This window comes from Cherax quadricarinatus, chromosome 97 (assembly GCF_038502225.1).
Source record: "Cherax quadricarinatus isolate ZL_2023a chromosome 97, ASM3850222v1, whole genome shotgun sequence".
NCBI classification, from domain to species: Eukaryota; Metazoa; Arthropoda; class Malacostraca; order Decapoda; family Parastacidae; genus Cherax; species Cherax quadricarinatus.
The window spans coordinates 12,269,873-12,295,225 of record NC_091388.1 but is presented as its reverse complement, the minus strand read 5'-3'; the positions used below and the strand labels follow the sequence as shown (position 1 = coordinate 12,295,225).

Sequence of the window (25,353 nt, the reverse complement as noted above, 5' to 3'; positions counted from 1 at the left end):
AAATCATTCATTTGCCATTACTTTTTATGCCTCTAATGCATTTTTTTTTTTTAATCTATTTCTCGTTTCTTCATCCACTGTGACCCCTTCCACTCTTTCATCATCCACTGTCACTCCTTCCACTCTTTCATCATCCACTGTCACTCCTTCCACTCTTTCATCATCCACTGTCACTCCTTCCACTCTTTCATCATCCACTGTCACTCCTTCCACTCTTTCATCATCCACTGTCACTCCTTCCACTCTTTCATCATCCACTGTCACTCCTTCCACTCTGTCATCTATAGTTCAGCATTTTTAAACATTTTTGGGAATATTTTCAAATTTGCTTATAATACCCCAGGAGTAATATTTTTATGCTGATTAACAATATATACTTAAAAACATAAAAAGAGAAACATGGGTTTTAACATGATACATGGCTTTTTGTTCCTGTGATTTCCCTAATATGACGTCATACCATCCTTTGTTAACTCTCACTTTCTCTCTCACTTCTTCCTCCTGGGATTCACACATTATCTGTAAATTGTTACACATTTTTAAGTTGTTGTTATGGTTCTCACTATCTGATCTAGTGTACGTTACCTTAATAATGTCTTATAAGGTCTAGGTGGAATACTGTACTTACATTCATGATTAGTCCTTCAGTCTCTGAAAACCCGTTCATCTATCCTCACAGTTAACAAGCTATTTAAACCAATATTACAACAATAACATTATAAAGTTAGGTAATTACAATTTGTACACGTTCAGCATTCTGGCGCAGTCTTCCCATTCATAGCAAGAGATACCTACTCTAGTCGGAGCCTGACCAGTACAATACATGGTACCTATTTACATGGTCTCATCTGAAACAATTATTACTCCTGTCTCCCTTGTGGCCTTAACCCAGAATGTTGATACACTGTAGCCACTTTGGATATAATGGTTACAACATCAAATATTAATTAATCACAAATGTTAGCTCCTGGACACTCACAGAGGTAGAGTGGGGCAGTTCCTTCCAGCCTGGATACACAACAGTAAGCCAGGCTCTCTCCTGCTTGTATGCCCATAACAACAAACCATCACCACGCACAGTTCCTTAGCTCCTACCATAGTTACTATACCTTACTATACCTTATTTTACTTTTCAAATGCTATCTTTACAATCTACTTATTGTAACTTTCTTTTGCAGGAATGGACCCATCTGACCTGTCTACATAAGTGATCAGTTCTCATGACAGAATTAAGGCATTTATGCATCTCAGCACTTTGTAATAATTAGGAACTTCAAACAATGAGTCTAACTACTAGAGTGGACCCCCCCTTAACGATCACCTCCCAATGCGACCAATTATGTAAGTGTATTTATGTAAGTGCGTTTGTACGTGTATGTTTGGGGGTCTGAAATGGACTAATCTACTTCACAATATTCCTTATGGGAACAAATTCGGTCAGTACTGGCACCTGAACATACTACTGGAATGAAAAAATATCGTTAACCGGGGGTCCACTGTACTTAGTTTCATATACATTTTGGGTTCCATAACCACAAACTAAACCTTCACGTATATCAGCTTTTGTTTTAATCTTATCCACTACCTTCAGTCTTATTTCTTTATCAAGTGTTGATATTTTCAAAAATATTTTTTAAACAACATTCAATTACTGTATCATTTTATAATTGTGTAGGCCTATCTTTGTGTAGGTTTATCTTTGTCAAGAACACCCAGCAAATAGGCAAAACTGGATTGAAGTTCATACGTTTTTGTTTTCAACAAACCATCAGTCTCCCGCTAATGTACGAGACCCTAAAAAGAAGAAACACCTTCACCATCACTCACTTCATCTTGCCAGAGGTGTGCCTACACTACATTTCCCTCCTTCACAGGTGTGCCTACACTATACTTCCCTCCTTCACAGGTGTGCCTACACTACACTTCCCTCCTTCACAGGTGTGCCTACACTACACTTCCCTCCTTCACAGGTGTCTCTACACTACACTTCCCTCCTTCACAGGTGTCTCTACACTACACTTCCCTCCTTCACAGGTGTGCCTACACTACACTTCCCTCCTTCACAGGTGTCTCTACACTACACTTCCCTCCTTCACAGGTGTCTCTACACTACACTTCCCTCCTTCAGAGTGTGGATATTTGTACCAGCAATACACTGTAGCCCAAGTTAGGTTTATCTCCTAGGGAAATTTTTTTTAGTCATGCCTGGAAAAAGCTCTTAAGAGTGAATTATTGAATGAGTATGTGTGAGTGAGGTGAAAGTGTTGAATGATGATGAAAGTATTTTCTTTTTGGGGATTTTCTTTCTTTTTGGGTCACCCTGCCTCAGTGGGAGATGGCCGACTTGTAAAAAAAAAAAATGTATTATTATTATTATTATTATTATTACAGGCTAAGTATCCCTTATCCAAAATTCAAAAAGCTACATCAAACTTTTTTTGTGACCGCACAAAAGGAAAATTTAAGTGGGCTGTGGGGAGGTTCCCAGGCACTATGAACATCACTGTGTAGCCAGACACTTGCAAGTGTGACCTTACATACCCTGGGTCACCCTCAGATGCCCTCTTTCTGCCAGTTTGTTATAGTTACCACTGTAAGACCTTAGTACAATACAGCCTCTCCTCACTTAGCAACGTACTCGTTTACCGACGTCTCAGACTTACGACGGACTCTCTGACCAGTATTTATACCTAAATAATGAATATTACAGCTGATTTCCTCTTTCCTGTATATTTCAATATACAGTACACTACTGTATAAACATATTAAAACATACCAGATATGTTATAAATGGTGCAAAAGTGACATTAAAACAATATCGAAGATGGTTGACACAAACCCACTACCACTGAAGTATGCTCCTCACTTAGTGACGAATTCGTTTAACAACGTGGTCTCGGGAACGGAACTCCAGCGTTAAGTGAGGAGAGGCTGTACTCGCTATGATTACCTTGTGTCTGGTGCTTATTTTCTCTTCTGTCTTGTAAAGACAGTGTTGCAAAAGTCAATAAGGCCAGTAGATGCTGCTATGAGTAACAGTGATAACAGTGTGCACAAGTCTTTTAATCAAAACACAGCATTGTAGGTCGATATTGAAAGCCTCCCGTTCTTTACTGTTTTTTTAGCAACTTATGCAGGTACTGTGACAATGATGCTACGCTTTTTTATTACAAATATATAAAACTACCGTATTTTGCGGCTTATTATATATTTTTTTTTCTATAAAATGTCTCCAAAAACCAGCCTGTGTCGTATAAACTGAAGGTCAGTGATGGGAACTATAAGTCTAGGGTGTGGGGTGGGCTGTAGCTCTCCCAGTTACATCCGATGCTGAGCCACTGAAACTAAAACGAGTCTAGTAGTATTTCACGTCTTATAAGCTGCGAAATACGATACATTCAGGATGTGCGTAAAAACCTGGATTTTTTTCGTGTTAAGACGCCTGCCAACTCCCATCAAGGCCGGGTAACCTAACAAGAAAAACACAAGTTTTCCTTTTTACATTTACGTAGTAATACAGTGGACCCCCGGTATTCGATATTAATCCGTTCCTGAGAGCTCATCGAATACCGATAATATCGAAAACCGAATCAATTTTCCTCATAAGAAATAATGGAAATCAAATTAATCCGTGCAAGACACCCAAAAGTATGAAAAAAAAAATTTTACTACATGAAATATTAAGTTTAATGCAATAGAATAATTACAATAACAATAAAATAATTGACACTTACCTTTAATGAAGATCTGGTGATGATTGATGGGATGGGAGGAGGGGAGAGGTGTTAGTGTTTACAAGGGGAATCCCCTTCCATTAGGACTTGAGGTAGCAAGTCCTTTTCCGGGGTTACTTCCCTTCTTCTTTTAATGCCACTAGGACCAGCTTGAGAGTCACTGGACCTCTGTCGCACAACAAATCTGTCCATAGAGCTCTACCTCCCATTCCTTTACAATTTGTCTAAAATGGGCCACAACATTGTCATTGTAATAGTCACCAGCACGGCTTGCAATAGCTCTCTGAGGGTGATTTTCATCCATAAAGGTTTGCACTTCAACCCACTGTGCACACATTTCCTTAATTTTTGAAGTAACCACAATGGATTCCACAACTGGCATAGGCTTCTCAGGGTTAGCCCCCAAACCCTTCAAAATCTTTCGTAATTTCCATACTAATTCTCACCCTTTTTACCACAGAGTTGGCACTAGAAGCTTTCTTGGGGCCCATGGTGACTTATTTTGCAGAAACAAGCACCAAACACAGTGAAAATATGGATATGGAATGTACCGAATGTATCCTTAGATGCGCGTACACTGGCTGGCTTGTAAACAATGGCACACATGGGGCAGTTCAGGCCACACATGGACAGGTCTCGTACGAATCGTATTGAATACCGGGTTTTCAATCGAATATCGAGGAAATTTTTTTGCGATATAATGCATCGAATACCGGATTTATCGAATACCGATGCCATTGAATACCGGGGGTCCACTGTAACCTGCATATAAAGTATAAATGGATTTTGTCTTTAGACTTGTGTTCCATCCCCAAGTTACCTCGTTATATTACAAAATCCAAAACATTTCAAAATCATAGACACTTCTGGCAAAAAGCATTTTGAACAAGGGATTCTCAACCTGTATTGTCATTAACATTTTATTGTTATATTGTAGAGGTGGATTAATACATCACCAGGGCCATACAACATCACCAGGGCCATACATCACTAGAACCATACATCACCAGGGCCATACATCACTAGAACCATAAATCAACAGGGCCATACAACATCACCAGGGCCATACAACATCACCAGGGCCATATATCACTAGAACCATACATCACCAGGGCCATATATCACTAGAACCATACATCACCAGGGCCATACATCACTAGAACCATACAACACTAGGACCATACAACATCACCAGGGGCTTTCTGCATGCTTAACCAAGTGTCACCATCACTGTACATTTTATCATGTGGAAATAAATCACTGACTGAGTATTGGGAATTAACCTCATTCAATGTAAGACAAGAATACCTTGAATGTCTTCCAGAATTATGTACTTACTCTCATAAACATGCCTCCTCATCACTTAATTTTTTTTTTAACAAATCAGCTGTTTCCCACACAGGCAGGGTGACCCAAAAAAGAAGAAACACTTTCAAAATCACTCACTCCATCACTGCTTTGCCAAAGACATGCCTACACTACAGTTCAAAAACTGCAACGTATCTCCACCCCTTCTTCAGAGTGTAGGCACTGTACTTCCCACCTCCAGGACTCGAGTCCAGCAAACCAGTTTCCCCAAATCTCTTCATAAATGTTACCCTGCTCACACTCCAACAGCATGTCAAATATGAGACCATTTGCTTCCACTCTCTCCTAACAGACTCAGGAGTGAGTGGAGGAAATGGTTTTTATGACTTGATATGCTGTTGGAGTGTGAGCAAGGTAACATTTATGAAGGGATTCAGGGATACACCTGATACACTATTATTTGTGTAACTAAATACAGTATGGTAGAGTTATTATTGAAAGGATTAAGAGTAAGACGGAGAATAGGATAGCAGATGAACAAGGAGGCTTTAGGAAAGGTAGGGGGTGTGTGGACCAGGTGTTTACAGTGAAACATATAAGTGAACAGTATTTAGATAAGGCTAAAGAGGTCTTTGTGGCATTTATGGATTTGGAAAAGGTGTATGACAGGGTGGATAGGGGGGCAATGTGGCAGATGTTGCAAGTGTATGGTGTAGGAGGTAGGTTACTGAAAGCAGTGAAGAGTTTTTACGAGGATAGTGAGGCTCAAGTTAGAGTATGTAGGAAAGAGGGAAATTATTTCCCAGTAAAAGTAGGCCTTAGACAAGGATGTGTGATGTCACCGTGGTTGTTTAATATATTTATAGATGGGGTTTAAGAGAAGTAAATGCGAGGGTCTTGGCAAGAGGCGTGGAGTTAAAAGATAAAGAATCACACAAAGTGGGAGTTGTCACAGTTGCTCTTTGCTGATGACACCGTGCTCTTGGGAGATTCTGAAGAGAAGTTGCAGAGATTGGTGGATGAATTTGGTAGGGTGTGCAAAAGAAGAAAATTAAAAGTGAATACAGGAAAGAGTAAGGTTATGAGGATAACAAAAAGATTAGGTGATGAAAGATTGGATATCAGATTGGAGGGAGAGAGTATGGAGGAGGTGAATGTATTAAGATATTTGGGAGTGGACATGTCAGCGGATGGGTCTATGAAAGATGAGGTGAATCATAGAAATGATGAGGGGAAAAGGGTGAGTGGTGCACTTAGGAGTCTGTGGAGACAAAGAACTTTGTCCTTGGAGGCAAAGAGGGGAATGTATGAGAGTATAGCTTTACCAACGCTCTTATATGGGTGTGAAGCATGGGTGATGAATGTTGCAGCGAGGAGAAGGCTGGAGGCAGTGGAGATGTCATGTCTGAGGGCAATGTGTGGTGTGAATATAATGCAGAGAATTAGTAGTTTGGAAGTTAGGAGGAGGTGCGGGATTACCAAAACTGTTGTCCAGAGGGCTGAGGAAGGGTTGTTGAGGTGGTTCGGACATGTAGAGAGAATGGAGCGAAACAGAGTGACTTCAAGAGTGTATCAGTCTGTAGTGGAAGGAAGGCAGGGTAGGGGTCGGCCTAGGAAAGGTTGGAGGGAGGGGGTAAAGGAGGTTTTGTGTGCGAGGGGCTTGGACTTCCAGCAGGCATGCGTGAGCGTGTTTGATAGGAGTAAATGGAGACAAATGGTTTTTAATACTTGACGTGCTGTTGGAGTGTGAGCAAAGTAACATTTATGAAGGGGTTCAGGGAAACCGGCAGGCCGGACTTGAGTCCTGGAGATGGGAAGTACAGTGCCTGCACTCTGAAGGAGGGGTGTTAATGTTGCAGTTTAAAAACTGTAGTGTAAAGCACCCTTCTGGCAAGACAGTGATGGAGTGAATGATGGTGAAAGTTTTACTTTTTCGGGCCACCCTGCCTTGGTGGGAATCGGCCAGTGTGATAATAAATAAATAAAAATACAGTGGACCCCGACTTACAATATTAATTAATTCCAGAAGCCTGTTCGGGTGCCATTACCGAACGAATTTGTTCCCATAAGGAATATTCTAAATTAGATTAGTCTGTTTCAGACCCCCAAAAATATACGTACAAAAGCACTTACAAAAATACACTTACATAATTGTTCAAGTTGGGAGCTGATCATAAGGCGGGGGTCCACTGTACCTATCATCAACTATTATATTGCTGTATAATAGTAAACTAAATCATTACAATGTACAGTAGAACCCCTGTATCCATGGATTTGGTATCCACAGTTTCACTTATCCATGGTTTACTGTGCCCCAAAATTACCCTTAATTTTGTGTAATAACGGTTCCAAAGTTCAACAGTAGTGACGGTGGCACGTCTTCACAGCCTAAGAAAAGCCATGAAGTGCTTCCCATCAGTGAAAAAATGCTAATTCTAGATTTATTGTGGATAATTTATCAATTAAACTTTATCATAGGTATATATGTAAACAAAAAAATGACATGTATATATGGTTTGCTACTATCCACAGTTTCAGGTATCCATGGTAGGTCTTGGAATGTATATTCTACAAATATGGTTGACTACTGTATACTATTATATAAATGAATAACTATCATGGACTATTATAGTGTTGTATAAGAGTAAACTCTCCATGAGGAAGTGGAACAGAATTCTTCCTTTGCAAGTCATGCGTGTGTGTCTCAACAATCAATATTTGCACCAATAACTTATTACAGTTGTGACCGGGTGTGGAAGTGTGAATTGCTCATTACACTATAATTTGTTCATGATTGTAGCCATGTATAAACGTAAGTAACTATTCTTACAGAATTCATTACCTTTGTAACTTGTGAGCTCATTACCTTTGTACCTAGTTCAGCTATCAAAACTTTGGGAGCCCAGTCCCTGGACCCATTACATACCTCTGTAATCTGTAAATACCTTTGTAACTTGTCATGATTGTGACCAGACCTACCTGGAGTTCATTACCTTTGTAAATTGTGAGTTCATTACCTCTGTAACTTGCTCAGCTATCAAAACTTTGGAGTCCAGTCCCTGGACCAATTATGTACCTCTGTAATCTTTTGACTACCGCCCACAGGATGGGTATGGGGTGCATAATAAACATATTAAACTAACAAGTCATGCAACTAAAATGCCTGGAGCAAGGGACTAGCAACCCCTTTTCCTGCATACATTACTAAATTTAAAAAAGACAGTCTTTCATTTTTCTTTTTGGGCCACCCTGCCTTCGTGGGATACAGCCAGTTTGTTAAAAGAAGAAGCAAAGAGTAAGCTAAATCATTACAGTATATCACCACATATCAAATCCTCTATCAGTTTCATATACACTAATTGTAGGAAGTAGGTTGGTAGACAGCAACCACCCAGGGAGGTACTAGCATCCTGCCAGGTGACTGTGAAACAGAAACCTGTAACTGTTTTACATGATGGTAGGATTGTTGGTGTCTCTTTTCTGTCTCATAAACATGCTGGATAACAGGTATATCTTGCTACTTCTACTTACACTTAGGTCACACTACACAGGCAAGCATATGCATGCATATACACCTCCCATCCGACTTACGGCCTGCTCGACTTACGACCACTCAACTTACGACCGTGTTTTTTATGCCAAATTTCTGGGAAATAAACAACTATTTGTGTTGTACACAGTGTTTATCCTAAACCTTACAGTATAAAATACAGTACTAACAGCATAAAAAGTAAAGTAAAACATGAAATATCAAAATAAAACAATAAAATAAAGTCATTATAAAAATGTTATGTTGATATTCAGTAGTAAAGTTCGACTTACAACCGGTTTCTCGGAACCGAACTCGGTCGTAAGTCAGATGGTAGGTGTGTATATATATATATACAGTGGACCCCCGGTTAACGAACTTTTTTCATTCCAGAAGTATGTTCAGGTGCCAGTACTGACCGAATTTTTTCCCATAAGGAATATTGTGAAGTAGATTAGTCCATTTCAGACCCCCAAACATACACGTACAAACGCACTTACATAAATACACTTACATAATTGGCAGCATTTGGAGGTGATCGTTAACCGGGGGTCCACTGTATATATATATATATATATATCTTTCTTTCAACACACCGGCCGTATCCCACCGAGGCGGGGTGGCCCAAAAGGAAAAACGAAAGTTTCTCCTTTTACATTTAGTAATATATACAGGAGAAGAGGTTACTAGCCCCTTGCTCCCGGCATTTTAGTTGCCTCTTACAACACGCATGGCTTACGGAGGAAGAATTCTGTTCCACTTCCCCATGGAGATAAGAGGAAATAAACAAGAATAAGAACTAGAAAGAAAATAGAAGAAAACCCAGAGGGGTGTGTATATATGTGCTTGTACATGTATGTGTAGTGTGACCTAAGTGTAAGTAGAAGTAGCAAGACGTACCTGAAATCTTGCATGTTCATGAGACAGAAAAAAGGACACCAGCAATCCTACCATCATGTAAAACAATTACAGGCTTTCGTTTTACACTCACTTGGCAGGACGGTAGTACCTCCCTGGGCGGTTGCTGTCTACCAACCTACTACCTTGATATATATATATATATATATATATATATATATATATATATATATAAGTCTGTTGAGTGTACCTGGTAAAGTGTATGGTAGAGTTATAATTGAAAGAATTAAGAGTAAGACGGAGAATAGGATAGCAGATGAACAAGGAGGCTTTAGGAAAGGTAGGGGGTGTGTGGACCAGGTGTTTACAGTGAAACATATAAGTGAACAGTATTTAGATAAGGCTAAAGAGGTCTTTGTGGCATTTATGGATTTGGAAAAGGCGTATGACAGGGTGGATAGGGGGGCAATGTGGCAGATGTTGCAAGTGTATGGTGTAGGAGGTAGGTTACTGAAAGCAGTGAAGAGTTTTTACGAGGATAGTGAGGCTCAAGTTAGAGTATGTAGAAAAGAGGGAAATTTTTTCCCAGTAAAAGTAGGCCTTAGACAAGGATGTGTGATGTCACCGTGGTTGTTTAATATATTTATAGATGGGGTTGTAAGAGAAGTAAATGCGAGGGTCTTGGCAAGAGGCGTGGAGTTAAAAGATAAAGAATCACACACAGGGTGGGAGTTGTCACAGCTGCTCTTTGCTGATGACACTGTGCTCTTGGGAGATTCTGAAGAGAAGCTGCAGAGATTGGTGGATGAATTTGGTAGGGTGTGCAAAAGAAGAAAATTAAAGGTGAATACAGGAAAGAGTAAGGTTATGAGGATAACAAAAAGATTAGGTGATGAAAGATTGAATATCAGATTGGAGGGAGAGAGTATGGAGGAGGTGAACGTATTCAGATATTTGGGAGTGGACGTGTCAGCGGATGGGTCTATGAAAGATGAGGTGAATCATAGAATTGATGAGGGAAAAAGAGTGAGTGGTGCACTTAGGAGTCTGTGGAGACAGAGAACTTTGTCCTTGGAGGCAAAGAGGGGAATGTATGAGAGTATAGTTTTACCAACGCTCTTATATGGGTGTGAAGCATGGGTGATGAATGTTGCAGCGAGGAGAAGGCTGGAGGCAGTGGAGATGTCATGTCTGAGGGCAATGTGTGGTGTGAATATAATGCAGAGAATTCGTAGTTTGGAAGTTAGGAGGAGGTGCGGGATTACCAAAACTGTTGTCCAGAGGGCTGAGGAAGGGTTGTTGAGGTGGTTCGGACATGTAGAGAGAATGGAGCGAAACAGAATAACTTCAAGAGTGTATCAGTCTGTAGTGGAAGGAAGGCGGGGTAGGGGTCGGCCTAGGAAGGGTTGGAGGGAGGGGGTAAAGGAGGTTTTGTGTGCGAGGGGCTTGGACTTCCAGCAGGCATGCGTGAGCGTGTTTGATAGGAGTGAATGGAGACAAATGATTTTTAATACTTGACGTGCTGTTGGAGTGTGAGCAAAGTAACATTTATGAAGGGATTCAGGGAAACCGGCAGGCCGGACTTGAGTCCTGGAGATGGGAAGTACAGTGCCTGCACTCTGAAGGAGGGGTGTTAATGTTGCAGTTTAAAAACTGTAGTGTAAAGCACCCTTCTGGCAAGACAGTGATGGAGTGAATGATGGTGAAAGTTTTTCTTTTTCGGGCCACCCTGCCTTGGTGAGAATCGGCCAGTGTGATAAAAAAAAAAAAAAAAAAAATATATATATATATATATATATATATATATATATATATATATTTTTTTTTTTTTTTTTTTTTTCAACAAGTCGGCCGTCTCCCACCGAGGCAGGGTGACCCAAAAAAGAAAGAAAATCCCCAAAAAGAAAATACTTTCATCATCATTCAACACTTTCACCACACTCGCACATTATCACTGTTTTTGCAGAGGTGCTCAGAATACAACAGTCTAGAAGCATACACATATAAAGATACACAACATATCCCTCCAAACTGCCAATATCCCAAACCCCTCCTTTAAAGTGCAGGCATTGTACTTCCCATTTCCAGGACTCAAGTCCGACTATATGAAAATAACCGGTTTCCCTGAATCCCTTCACTAAATATTACCCTGCTCACACTCCAACAGATCGTCAGGTCCCAAGTACCATTCGTCTCCATTCACTCCTATCTAACACGCTCATGCACGCTTGCTGGAAGTCCAAGCCCCTTACCCACAAAACCTCCTTTACCCCCTCTCTCCAACCCTTTCGAGGACGACCTCTACCCCGCCTTCCTTCCCCTATAGATTTATATGCTTTCCATGTCATTCTACTTTGATCCATTCTCTCTAAATGACCAAACCACCTCAACAACCCCTCTTCTGCCCTCTGACTAATACTTTTATTAACTCCACACCTTCTCCTAATTTCCACACTCCGAATTTTCTGCATAATATTTACACCACACATTGCCCTTAAACAGGACATCTCCACTGCCTCCAACCGTCTCCTCGCTGCTGCATTTACCACCCAAGCTTCACACCCATATAAGAGTGTTGGTACTACTATACTTTCATACATTCCCTTCTTTGCCTCCATAGATAACGTTTTTTGACTCCACATATACCTCAACGCACCACTCACCTTTTTTCCCTCATCAATTCTATGATTAACCTCATCCTTCATAAATCCATCCGCCGACACGTCAACTCCCAAGTATCTGAAAACATTCACTTCTTCCATACTCCTCCTCCCCAATTTGATATCCAATATTTATCTAAATCATTTGACACCCTCATCACCTTACTCTTTTCTATGTTCACTTTCAACTTTCTACCTTTACACACATTCCCAAACTCATCCACTAACCTTTGCAATTTTTCTTTAGAATCTCCCATAAGCACAGTATCATCAGCAAAAAGTAACTGTGTCAATTCCCATTTTGAATTTGAAATTCAAATTCATATATATATATATATATATATATATATATATATATATATATAATATATATAATATATATATATAATATATATATATAATATATATAATATATATATAATATATATATATATATATATATATACATATATATATATATATTTTATTTTATTATCACACCGGCCGATTCCCACCAAGGCAGGGTGGCCCGAAAAAGAAAAACTTTCACCATCATTCACTCCATCACTGTCTTGCCAGAAGGGTGCTTTACACTACAGTTTTTAAACTGCAACATTAACACCCCTCCTTCAGAGTGCAGGCACTGTACTTCCCATCTCCAGGACTCAAGTCCGGCCTGCCGGTTTCCCTGAATCCCTTCATAAATGTTACTTTGCTCACACTCCAACAGCACGTCAAGTATTAAAAACCATTTGTCTCCATTCACTCCTATCAAACACGCTCAAGCATGCCTGCTGGAAGTCCAAGCCCCTCGCACACAAAACCTCCTTTACCCCCTCCCTCCAACCCTTCCTAGGCCGACCCCTACCCCGCCTTCCTTCCACTACAGACTGATACACTCTTGAAGTCATTCTGTTTCGCTCCATTCTCTCTACATGTCCGAACCACCTCAACAACCCTTCCTCAGCCCTCTGGACAACAGTTTTGGTAATCCCGCACCTCCTCCTAACTTCCAAACTACGAATTCTCTGCATTATATTCACACCACACATTGCCCTCAGACATGACATCTCCACTGCCTCCAGCCTTCTCCTCGCTGCAACATTCATCACCCACGCTTCACACCCATATAAGAGCGTTGGTAAAACTATACTCTCATACATTCCCCTCTTTGCCTCCAAGGACAAAGTTCTTTGTCTCCACAGACTCCTAAGTGCACCACTCACTCTTTTTCCCTCATCAATTCTATGATTCACCTCATCTTTCATAGACCCATCCGCTGACACGTCCACTCCCAAATATCTGAATACGTTCACCTCCTCCATACTCTCTCCCTCCAATCTGATATTCAATCTTTCATCACCTAATCTTTTTGTTATCCTCATAACCTTACTCTTTCCTGTATTCACCTTTAATTTTCTTCTTTTGCACACCCTACCAAATTCATCCACCAATCTCTGCAACTTCTCTTCAGAATCTCCCAAGAGCACAGTGTCATCGGCAAAGAGCAGCTGTGACAACTCCCACTTTGTGTGTGATTCTTTATCTTTTAACTCCACGCCTCTTGCCAAGACCCTCGCATTTACTTCTCTTACAACCCCATCTATAAATATATTAAACAACCACGGTGACATCACACATCCTTGTCTAAGGCCTACTTTTACTGGGAAAAAATTTCCCTCTTTCCTACATACTCTAACTTGAGCCTCACTATCCTCGTAAAAACTCTTCACTGCTTTCAGTAACCTACCTCCTACACCATACACTTGCAACATCTGCCACATTGCCCCCCTATCCACCCTGTCATACGCCTTTTCCAAATCCATAAATGCCACAAAGACCTCTTTAGCCTTATCTAAATACTGTTCACTTATATGTTTCACTGTAAACACCTGGTCCACACACCCCCTACCTTTCCTAAAGCCTCCTTGTTCATCTGCTATCCTATTCTCCGTCTTACTCTTAATTCTTTCAATTATAACTCTACCATACACTTTACCAGGTACACTCAACAGACTTATCCCCCTATAATTTTTGCACTCTCTTTTATCCCCTTTGCCTTTATACAAAGGAACTATGCATGCTCTCTGCCAATCCCTAGGTACCTTACCCTCTTCCATACATTTATTAAACAATTGCACCAACCACTCCAAAACTATATCCCCACCTGCTTTTAACATTTCTATCTTTATCCCATCAATCCCGGCTGCCTTACCCCCTTTCATTTTACCTACTGCCTCACGAACTTCCCCCACACTCACAACTGGCTCTTCCTCACTCCTACAAGATGTTATTCCTCCTTGCCCTATACACGAAATCACAGCTTCCCTATCTTCATCAACATTTAACAATTCCTCAAAATATTCCTTCCATCTTCCCAATACCTCTAACTCTCCATTTAATAACTCTCCTCTCCTATTTTTAACTGACAAATCCATTTGTTCTCTAGGCTTTCTTAACTTGTTAATCTCACTCCAAAACTTTTTCTTATTTTCAACAAAATTTGTTGATAACATCTCACCCACTCTCTCATTTGCTCTCTTTTTACATTGCTTCACCACTCTCTTAACCTCTCTCTTTTTCTCCATATACTCTTCCCTCCTTGCATCACTTCTACTTTGTAAAAACTTCTCATATGCTAACTTTTTCTCCCTTACTACTCTCTTTACATCATCATTCCACCAATCGCTCCTCTTCCCTCCTGCACCCACTTTCCTGTAACCACAAACTTCTGCTGAACACTCTAACACTACATTTTTAAACCTACCCCATACCTCTTCGACCCCATTGCCTATGCTCTCATTAGCCCATCTATCCTCCAATAGCTGTTTATATCTTACCCTAACTGCCTCCTCTTTTAGTTTATAAACCTTCACCTCTCTCTTCCCTGATGCTTCTATTCTCCTTGTATCCCATCTACCTTTTACTCTCAGTGTAGCTACAACTAGAAAGTGATCTGATATATCTGTGGCCCCTCTATAAACATGTACATCCTGAAGTCTACTCAACAGTCTTTTATCTACCAATACATAATCCAACAAACTACTGTCATTTCGCCCTACATCATATCGTGTATACTTATTTATCCTCTTTTTCTTAAAATATGTATTACCTATAACTAAACCCCTTTCTATACAAAGTTCAATCAAAGGGCTCCCATTATCATTTACACCTGGCACCCCAAACTTACCTACCACACCCTCTCTAAAAGTTTCTCCTACTTTAGCATTCAAGTCCCCTACCACAATTACTCTCTCACTTGGTTCAAAGGCTCCTATACATTCACTTAACATCTCCCAAAATCTCTCTCTCTCCTCTGCATTCCTCTCTTCTCCAGGTGCATACACGCTTATTATGACCCACTTCTCGCATCCAACCTTTACTTTAATCCACATAATTCTTGAATTTACACATTCATATTCTCTTTTCTCCTTCCATAACTGATCATTTAACATTACTGCTACCCCTTCCTTTGCTCTAACTCTCTCAGATACTCCAGATTTAATCCCATTTATTTCCCCCCACTGAAACTCTCCTACCCCCTTCAGCTTTGTTTCGCTTAGGGCCAGGACATCCAACTTCTTTTCATTCATAACATCAGCAATCATCTGTTTCTTGTCATCCGCACTACATCCACGCACATTTAAGCAACCCAGTTTTATAAAGTTTTTCTTCTTCTCTTTTTTAGTAATTGTATACAGGAGAAGGGGTTACTAGCCCATTGCTCCCGGCATTTTAGTCGCCTCATACGACACGCATGGCTTACGGAGGAAAGATTCTTTTCCACTTCCCCATGGACAATAGAAGAAATAAAAAAGAACAAGAGCTATTTAGAAAAAGGAGAAAAACCTAGATGTATGTATATATATATATGCATGTGCGTGTCTGTGAAGTGTGACCAAAGTGTTAGTAGGAGTAGCAAGATATCCCTGTTATCTTAGCGTGTTTATGAGACAGAAAAAGAAACCAGCAATCCTACCATCATGCAAAACAATTATTATATATATATAATATATATATATTATATATATATATATATATATATATATATATATATATATATTATATATATATATATATATATATATATATATATATATATATATATATATATATATATATATATATATATATATATATATATATATATATATATATATATATATATTGAGTGAATACGTGGGGAGTTTTGAATCAAGTGTGAGAGTAATGGTGGTTGGGGATTTTAATGCTAAAGTGGGTAAAAATGTTATGGAGGGAGTAGTAGGTAAATTTGGGGTGCCAGGGGTAAATGTAAATGGGGAGCCTTTAATTGAGCTATGTGTAGAAAGAAATTTGGTAATAAGTAATACATATTTTATGAAAAAGAGGATAAATAAATATACAAGGTATGATGTAGCACGTAATGAAAGTAGTTTATTAGATTATGTATTGGTGGATAAAAGGTTGATGGGTAGGCTCCAGGATGTACATGTTTATAGAGGGGCAACTGATATATCGGATCATTATTTAGTTGTAGCTACAGTTAGAGTAAGAGGTAGATGGGAAAAGAGGAAGGTGGCAACAACAAGTAAGAGGGAGGTGAAAGTGTATAAACTAAGGGAGGAGGAAGTTCGGGTGAGATATAAGCGACTATTGGCAGAAAGGTGGGCTAGTGCAAAGATGAGTAGTGGGGGGGTTGAAGAGGGTTGGAATAGTTTTAAAAATGCAGTATTAGAATGTGGGGCAGAAGTTTGTGGTTATAGGAGGGTGGGGGCAGGAGGAAAGAGGAGTGATTGGTGGAATGATGAAGTAAAGGGTGTGATAAAAGAGAAAAAGGTAGCTTATGAGAGGTTTTTACAAAGCAGAAGTGTTATAAGAAGAGCAGAGTATATGGAGAGTAAAAGAAAGGTAAAGAGAGTGGTGAGAGAGTGCAAAAGGAGAGCAGATGATAGAGTGGGAGAGGCACTGTCAAGAAATTTTAATGAAAATAAGAAAAAATTTTGGAGTGAGTTAAACAAGTTAAGAAAGCCTAGGGAAAATATGGATTTGTCAGTTAAAAACAGAGTAGGGGAGTTAGTAGATGGGGAGATGGAGGTATTGGGTAGATGGCGAGAATATTTTGAGGAACTTTTAAATGTTAAGGAAGAAACAGAGGCAGTAATTTCATGCACTGGTCAGGGAGGTATACCATCTTTTAGGAGTGAAGAAGAGCAGAATGTAAGTGTGGGGGAGGTACGTGAGGCATTACGTAAAATGAAAGGGGGTAAAGCAGCTGGAACTGATGGGATCATGACAGAAATGTTAAAAGCAGGGGGGGATATAGTGTTGGAGTGGTTGGTACTTTTGTTTAATAAATGTATGAAAGAGGGGAAGGTACCTAGGGATTGGCAGAGAGCATGTATAGTCCCTTTATATAAAGGGAAAGGGGACAAAAGAGACTGTAAAAATTATAGAGGAATAAGCTTACTGAGTATACCAGGAAAAGTGTACGGTAGGGTTATAATTGAAAGAATTAGAGGTAAGACAGAATGGAGGATTGCGGATGAGCAAGGAGGTTTTAGAGTGGGTAGGGGATGTGTAGATCAGGTGTTTACATTGAAGCATATATGTGAACAGTATTTAGATAAAGATAGGGAAGTTTTTATTGCATTTATGGATTTAGAAAAGGCATATGATAGAGTGGATAGAGGAGCAATGTGGCAGATGTTGCAAGTATATGGAATAGGTGGTAAGTTATTAAATGCTGTAAAGAGTTTTTATGAGGATAGTGAGGCTCAGGTTAGGGTGTGTAGAAGAGAGGGAGACTACTTCCCGGTAAAAGTAGGTCTTAGACAGGGATGTGTAATGTCACCATGGTTGTTTAATATATTTATAGATGGGGTTGTAAAGGAAGTAAATGCTAGGGTGTTTGGAAGAGGGGTGGGATTAAATTATGGGGAATCAAATTCAAAATGGGAATTGACACAGTTACTTTTTGCTGATGATACTGTGCTTATGGGAGATTCTAAAGAAAAATTGCAAAGGTTAGTGGATGAGTTTGGGAATGTGTGTAAAGGTAGAAAGTTGAAAGTGAACATAGAAAAGAGTAAGGTGATGAGGGTGTCAAATGATTTAGATAAAGAAAAATTGGATATCAAATTGGGGAGGAGTAGTATGGAAGAAGTGAATGTTTTCAGATACTTGGGAGTTGACGTGTCGGCGGATGGATTTATGAAGGATGAGGTTAATCATAGAATTGATGAGGGAAAAAAGGTGAGTGGTGCGTTGAGGTATATGTGGAGTCAAAAAACGTTATCTATGGAGGCAAAGAAGGGAATGTATGAAAGTATAGTAGTACCAACACTCTTATATGGGTGTGAAGCTTGGGTGGTAAATGCAGCAGCGAGGAGACGGTTGGAGGCAGCGGAGATGTCCTGTTTAAGGGCAATGTGTGGTGTAAATATTATGCAGAAAATTCGGAGTGTGGAAATTAGGAGAAGGTGTGGAGTTAATAAAAGTATTAGTCAGAGGGCAGAAGAGGGGTTGTTGAGGTGGTTTGGTCATTTAGAGAGAATGGATCACAGTAGAATGACATGGAAAGCATATAAATCTATAGGGGAAGGAAGGCGGGGTAGGGGTCGTCCTCGAAAGGGTTGGAGAGAGGGGGTAAAGGAGGTTTTGTGGGTAAGGGGCTTGGACTTCCAGCAAGCGTGCGTGAGCGTGTTAGATAGGAGTGAATGGAGACGAATGGTACTTGGGACCTGACGATCTGTTGGAGTGTGAGCAGGGTAATATTTAGTGAAGGGATTCAGGGAAACCGGTTATTTTCATATAGTCGGACTTGAGTCCTGGAAATGGGAAGTACAATGCCTGCACTTCAAAGGAGGGGTTTGGGATATTGGCAGTTTGGAGGGATATGTTGTGTATCTTCATATGTGTATGCTTCTAGACTGTTGTATTCTGAGCACCTCTGCAAAAACAGTGATAATGTGCGAGTGTGGTGAAAGTGTTGAATGATGATGAAAGTATTTTCTTTTTGGGGATTTTCTTTCTTTTTTGGGTCACCCTGCCTCGGTGGGAGACGGCCGACTTGTTGAAAAAAAAAATATATATATATATATATATATATATATATATATATATATATATATACACACACACACACACACACACACACACACACACACACACACACACACACACACACACACACACACACACACACACACACACACATGCACACATCTAGGGTTTTTTCCTCTTTTTCTTAATAGCTCTTGTTCTTTTCTTTTTTTTCTCTCTCTCTATTGTAGATGGGGAAGTGGAAAAGAATCTTTCCTCCATAAGCCATGCGTGTCGTATGAGGCAACTAAAATGCCGGGAGCAATGGGCTAGTAACCCCTTCTCCTGTACACAGTTACTAAAAATCAGAAGAAGAAAAACTTTATAAAACTGGGATGATTGAATGTGCGTGGATGTAGTGCAGATGATAAGAAAGAAATGATTGCTGATGTTATGAATGAAAAGAAGTTGGATGACCTGGCTCTAAGCAAAACAAAGCTGAAGGGGATAGGAGAGTTTCAGTGGGGAGAAATAAATGGGATTAAGTCAGAAGTAGCTGAGAGAGTTAGAGCTAAGGAAGGGGTAGCAATAATGTTGAAGGACCAGTTATGGAAGAAGAAGAGGGAATATGAATGTGTAAATTCAAGGATTATGTGGATTAAAATAAAGGTCAGATGTGAAAAGTGGGTCATAATAAGTGTGTATGCACCTGGAGAAGAGAGGAGAGTAGAGGAGAGAGAGAGAGATTTTGGGAGATGTTAAGCGAATGTATAGGAGCCTTTGAACCACGTGAGAGTAATTGTGGTAGGGGACCTAAATGCTAAAGTAGGAGAAACATTTAGAGAGGGTGTGTTAGGAAAGTTTGGGGTGCCAGGTGTAAATGATAATGGGAGCCCTTTGATTGAACTTTGTATAGAAAGGGGTTTAGTTATAAGTAATACGTATTTTAAGAAAAAGAGGATAAATAAGTATACAAGATATGATGTAGGGTGTAATGACAGTAGTTTGTTGGACTATGTATTGGTAGATAAAAGACTGTTGAGTAGACTTCAGGATGTACATGTTTATAGAGGGGCCACAGATATATCAGAACACTTTCTAGTTGTAGCTACACTGAGAGTAAAAGGTAGATGGGATACAAGGAAAATAGAAGCAGCAAGTAAGAGAGAGGTGAAGGTGTAACTAAAAGAGGAGGCAGTTAGGGTAATATATAAACAACTATTGTAGGTAATAGGTTGGTAGACAGCAACAGCCCAGGGAGGTACTACCGTCCTGCCAAGTGAGTGTAAAATGGAAGCCTGTAATTGTTTTACACGATGGTAGGATTGCTGGTCTTTTTATTCTGTCTCATACACATGCAACATTTCAGGTACATCTTGCTACTTCTACTTACACTTAGGTCACACTACACATACATGTACAAGCATATATATATATATACACACCCCTCTTATAGGTAGTAGGTTGGTAGACAGCAACCGCCCAGGGAGGTACTACCGTCCTGCCAAGTGAGTGTAAAACGAAAGCCTGTAATTGTTTTACATGATGGTAGGATTGCTGGTGTCCTTTTTTCTGTCTCATGAACATGCAAGATTTCAGGTACGTCTTGCTACTTCTACTTACACTTAGGTCACACTACACATACATGTACAAGCACATATATACACACCCCTCTGGGTTTTCTTCTATTTTCTTTCTAGTTCTTATTCTTGTTTATTTCCTCTTATCTCCATGGGGAAGTGGAACAGAATTCTTCCTCCGTAAGCCATGCGTGTTGTAAGAGGCAACTAAAATGCCGGGAGCAAGGGGCTAGTAACCTCTTCTCCTGTATATATTACTAAATGTAAAAGGAGAAACTTTCGTTTTTCCTTTTGGGCCACCCCGCCTCGGTGGGATACGGCCGGTGTGTTGAAAGAAAGAAAAGACACACCCCTCTGGGTTTTCTTCTATTTTCTTTCTAGTTCTTGTTCTTGTTCATTTCCTCTTACCTCCATGGGAAAGTGGAACAGAATTCTTCCTCCATAAGCCATGCATGTTGTAAGAGGTGACTAAAACACCGGGAGCAAGGGGCTAGTAACCTCTTCTCTTGTACATATTACTAAATGTAAAAGGAGAAACTTTTGTTTTTCCTCTTGGGCCACCCCGCCTCGGTGGGATATGGCCGGTGTGTTGAAAGAAGAAAGAATAAATAACTATTGGAGGATAGATGGGCTAGTGAGAGTTTAGGCACTGGGGTCAAAGATGTATGGGGTAGGTTTAAGAATGTAGTGTTCAAGTGTTCAGCAGAAGTTTGTGGTTACAGGAAAGTGGGTGCGGGAGGGAAGAAGAGCGATTGGTGGAATGATGATATAAAGAGAGTAGTAAGGGAGAAAAAGTTAGCATATGAGAGGTTTTTACAAAGTAGAAGTAATACAAGGAGGGAAGAGTATATGAAGAGAAAAAGAGAGGTTAAGAGAGTGGTGAAGCAATATAAAAAGAGAGCAAATGAGAGAGTGGGTGAGACGTTATCAACAAATTTTGTTGAAAATAAGAAAAAGTTTTGGAGTGAGATTAATAAGTTGAGGAAGCCTAGGGAACAAATGGATTCAACAGTTAAAAATAGGAGAGGAGAGTTATTAAATGAAGAGTTAGAGGTATCGGGAAGATGGAGGGAATATTTTGAGGAATTGTTAAATGTTGATGAAGATAGGGAAGCTGTGATTTCGTGTATAAGGCAAGGAGGAATAATGTCTTGCAGGAGTGAGGAAGAGCCAGTTGTGAGTGTGGGGGAAGTTCGTGAGGCAGTGGGTAGAATGAAAGGGGGTAAGGCAGCTGGGATTGATGGGATAAAGATAGAAATGTTAAAAGCATGAGAGGATATACTAGTTTTGGAGTGGTTGATGCTATTATTTAATAAATGTATGGAAGAGGGTAAAGTGCCTAGGGATTGGCAGAGAGCATGCATAGTTCCTTAGTTAAAGGCAAAGAGGATAAAAGAGAGTGCAAAAATTATAGGGGAAGAAGTCTGTAGGGGACTTGAATGCTAAAGTAGGAGAAACTTTTAGAGAGGGTGTGGTAGGTAAGTTTGGGGTGCCAGGTGTAAATGATAATGGGAGCCCTTTGATTGAACTTTGTATAGAAAGGGGTTTAGTTATAGGTAATACATATTTTAAGAAAAAGAGGATAAATAAGTATACACGATATGATGTAGGGCGAAATGACAGTAGTTTGTTGGATTATGTATTGGTAGATAAAAGACTGTTGAGTAGACTTCAGGATGTACATGTTTATAGAGGGGCCACAGATATATCAGATCACTTTCTAGTTGTAGCTACACTGAGAGTAAAAGGTAGATGGGATACAAGGAGAATAGAAGCATCAGGGAAGAGAGAGGTGAAGGTTTATAAACTAAAAGAGGAGGCAGTTAGGGTAAGATATAAACAGCTATTGGAGGATAGATGGGCTAATGAGAGCATAGGCAATGGGGTCGAAGAGGTATGGGGTAGGTTTAAAAATGTAGTGTTAGAGTGTTCAGCAGAAGTTTGTGGTTACAGGAAAGTGGGTGCAGGAGGGAAGAGGAGCGATTGGTGGAATGATGATGTAAAGAGAGTAGTAAGGGAGAAAAAGTTAGCATATGAGAAGTTTTTACAAAGTAGAAGTGATGCAAGGAGGGAAGAGTATATGGAGAAAAAGAGAGAAGTTAAGAGAGTGGTGAAGCAATGTAAAAAGAGAGCAAATGAGAGAGTGGGTGAGATGTTATCAACAAATTTTGTTGAAAATAAGAAAAAGTTTTGGAGTGAGATTAACAAGTTAAGAAAGCCTAGAGAACAAATGGATTTGTCAGTTAAAAATAGGAGAGGAGAGTTATTAAATGGAGAGGTAGAGGTATTGGGAAGATGGAAGGAATATTTTGAGGAATTGTTAAATGTTGATGAAGATAGGGAAGCTGTGATTTCGTGTATAGGGCAAGGAGGAATAACATCTTGTAGGAGTGAGGAAGAGCCAGTTGTGAGTGTGGGGGAAGTTCGTGAGGCAGTAGGTAAAATGAAAGGGGGTAAGGCAGCCGGGATTGATGGGATAAAGATAGAAATGTTAAAAGCAGGTGGGGATATAGTTTTGGAGTGGTTGGTGCAATTATTTAATAAATGTATGGAAGAGGGTAAGGTACCTAGGGATTGGCAGAGAGCATGCATAGTTCCTTTGTATAAAGGCAAAGGGGATAAAAGAGAGTGCAAAAATTATAGGGGGATAAGTCTGTTGAGTGTACCTGGTAAAGTGTATGGTAGAGTTATAATTGAAAGAATTAAGAGTAAGACGGAGAATAGGATAGCAGATGAACAAGGAGGCTTTAGGAAAGGTAGGGGGTGTGTGGACCAGGTGTTTACAGTGAAACATATAAGTGAACAGTATTTAGATAAGGCTAAAGAGGTCTTTGTGGCATTTATGGATTTGGAAAAGGCGTATGACAGGGTGGATAGGGGGGCAATGTGGCAGATGTTGCAAGTGTATGGTGTAGGAGGTAGGTTACTGAAAGCAGTGAAGAGTTTTTACGAGGATAGTGAGGCTCAAGTTAGAGTATGTAGGAAAGAGGGAAATTTTTTCCCAGTAAAAGTAGGCCTTAGACAAGGATGTGTGATGTCACCGTGGTTGTTTAATATATTTATAGATGGGGTTGTAAGAGAAGTAAATGCGAGGGTCTTGGCAAGAGGCGTGGAGTTAAAAGATAAAGAATCACACACAAAGTGGGAGTTGTCACAGCTGCTCTTTGCCGATGACACTGTGCTCTTGGGAGATTCTGAAGAGAAGTTGCAGAGATTGGTGGATGAATTTGGTAGGGTGTGCAAAAGAAGAAAATTAAAGGTGAATACAGGAAAGAGTAAGGTTATGAGGATAACAAAAAGATTAGGTGATGAAAGATTGAATATCAGATTGGAGGGAGAGAGTATGGAGGAGGTGAACGTATTCAGATATTTGGGAGTGGACGTGTCAGCGGATGGGTCTATGAAAGATGAGGTGAATCATAGAATTGATGAGGGAAAAAGAGTGAGTGGTGCACTTAGGAGTCTGTGGAGACAAAGAACTTTGTCCTTGGAGGCAAAGAGGGGAATGTATGAGAGTATAGTTTTACCAACGCTCTTATATGGGTGTGAAGCGTGGGTGATGAATGTTGCAGCGAGGAGAAGGCTGGAGGCAGTGGAGATGTCATGTCTGAGGGCAATGTGTGGTGTGAATATAATGCAGAGAATTCATAGTTTGGAAGTTAGGAGGAGGTGCGGGATTACCAAAACTGTTGTCCAGAGGGCTGAGGAAGGGTTGTTGAGGTGGTTCGGACATGTAGAGAGAATGGAGCGAAACAGAATGACTTCAAGAGTGTATCAGTCTGTAGTGGAAGGAAGGCGGGGTAGGGGTCGGCCTAGGAAGGGTTGGAGGGAGGGGGTAAAGGAGGTTTTGTGTGCGAGGGGCTTGGACTTCCAGCAGGCATGCGTGAGCGTGTTTGATAGGAGTGAATGGAGACAAATGGTTTTTAATACTTGACGTGCTGTTGGAGTGTGAGCAAAGTAACATTTATGAAGGGATTCAGGGAAACCGGCAGGCCGGACTTGAGTCCTGGAGATGGGAAGTACAGTGCCTGCACTCTGAAGGAGGGGTGTTAATGTTGCAGTTTAAAAACTGTAGTGTAAAGCACCCTTCTGGCAAGACAGTGATGGAGTGAATGATGGTGAAAGTTTTTCTTTTTCGGGCCACCCTGCCTTGGTGGGAATCGGCCGGTGTGATAATAAAAAAAATAAATAATAAGTCTGTTGAGTTCTCCACGGGAAAGTGGAACAGAATTCTTCCTCCGTAAGCCATGCGTGTCATAAGAGGCAGCTAAAATGCTGGGAGCAAGGGACTAGTAACTCTTTCTCCTGTATATACATGTATTACTAAATTTAAAAGGCAAAACTTTCATTTTTCCTTTTAGCCCACCCCACCTCAGTGGGACATGGCTGGTGCAATGAAAGAAAGAAGTCTGTTGAGCATACCTGGTAAAGTGTAAGGTAGAGTTATTATTGAAAGAATTAAAAATAAGACAGAGTAGGATAGCAGATGAACAAGGAGGCTTTAGGAAAGGTAGGGGGTGTGTAGACCAGGTGTTTACAGTGAAACATATAAGTGAACAGTATTTACATAAGGGTAAAGAGGCTTTTGTGGCATTTATGGATTTAGAAAAGGCATATGACAGGGTGGATAGGGGGGCAATGTGGCAGATGTTGCAGATGTATGGTGTAGGAGGTAGGTTACT

At 40.2% G+C, this 25,353-nt stretch overlaps 1 protein-coding gene across 3 annotated transcripts in view; it reads right to left on the bottom strand.

Moving 5' to 3' along the window:
- LOC128704992 (cysteine protease ATG4D) overlaps positions 1 to 25,353 on the bottom strand; it is a 77,531-nt gene that overhangs the window by 18,005 nt on the left and 34,173 nt on the right. The window lies entirely within an intron of this gene.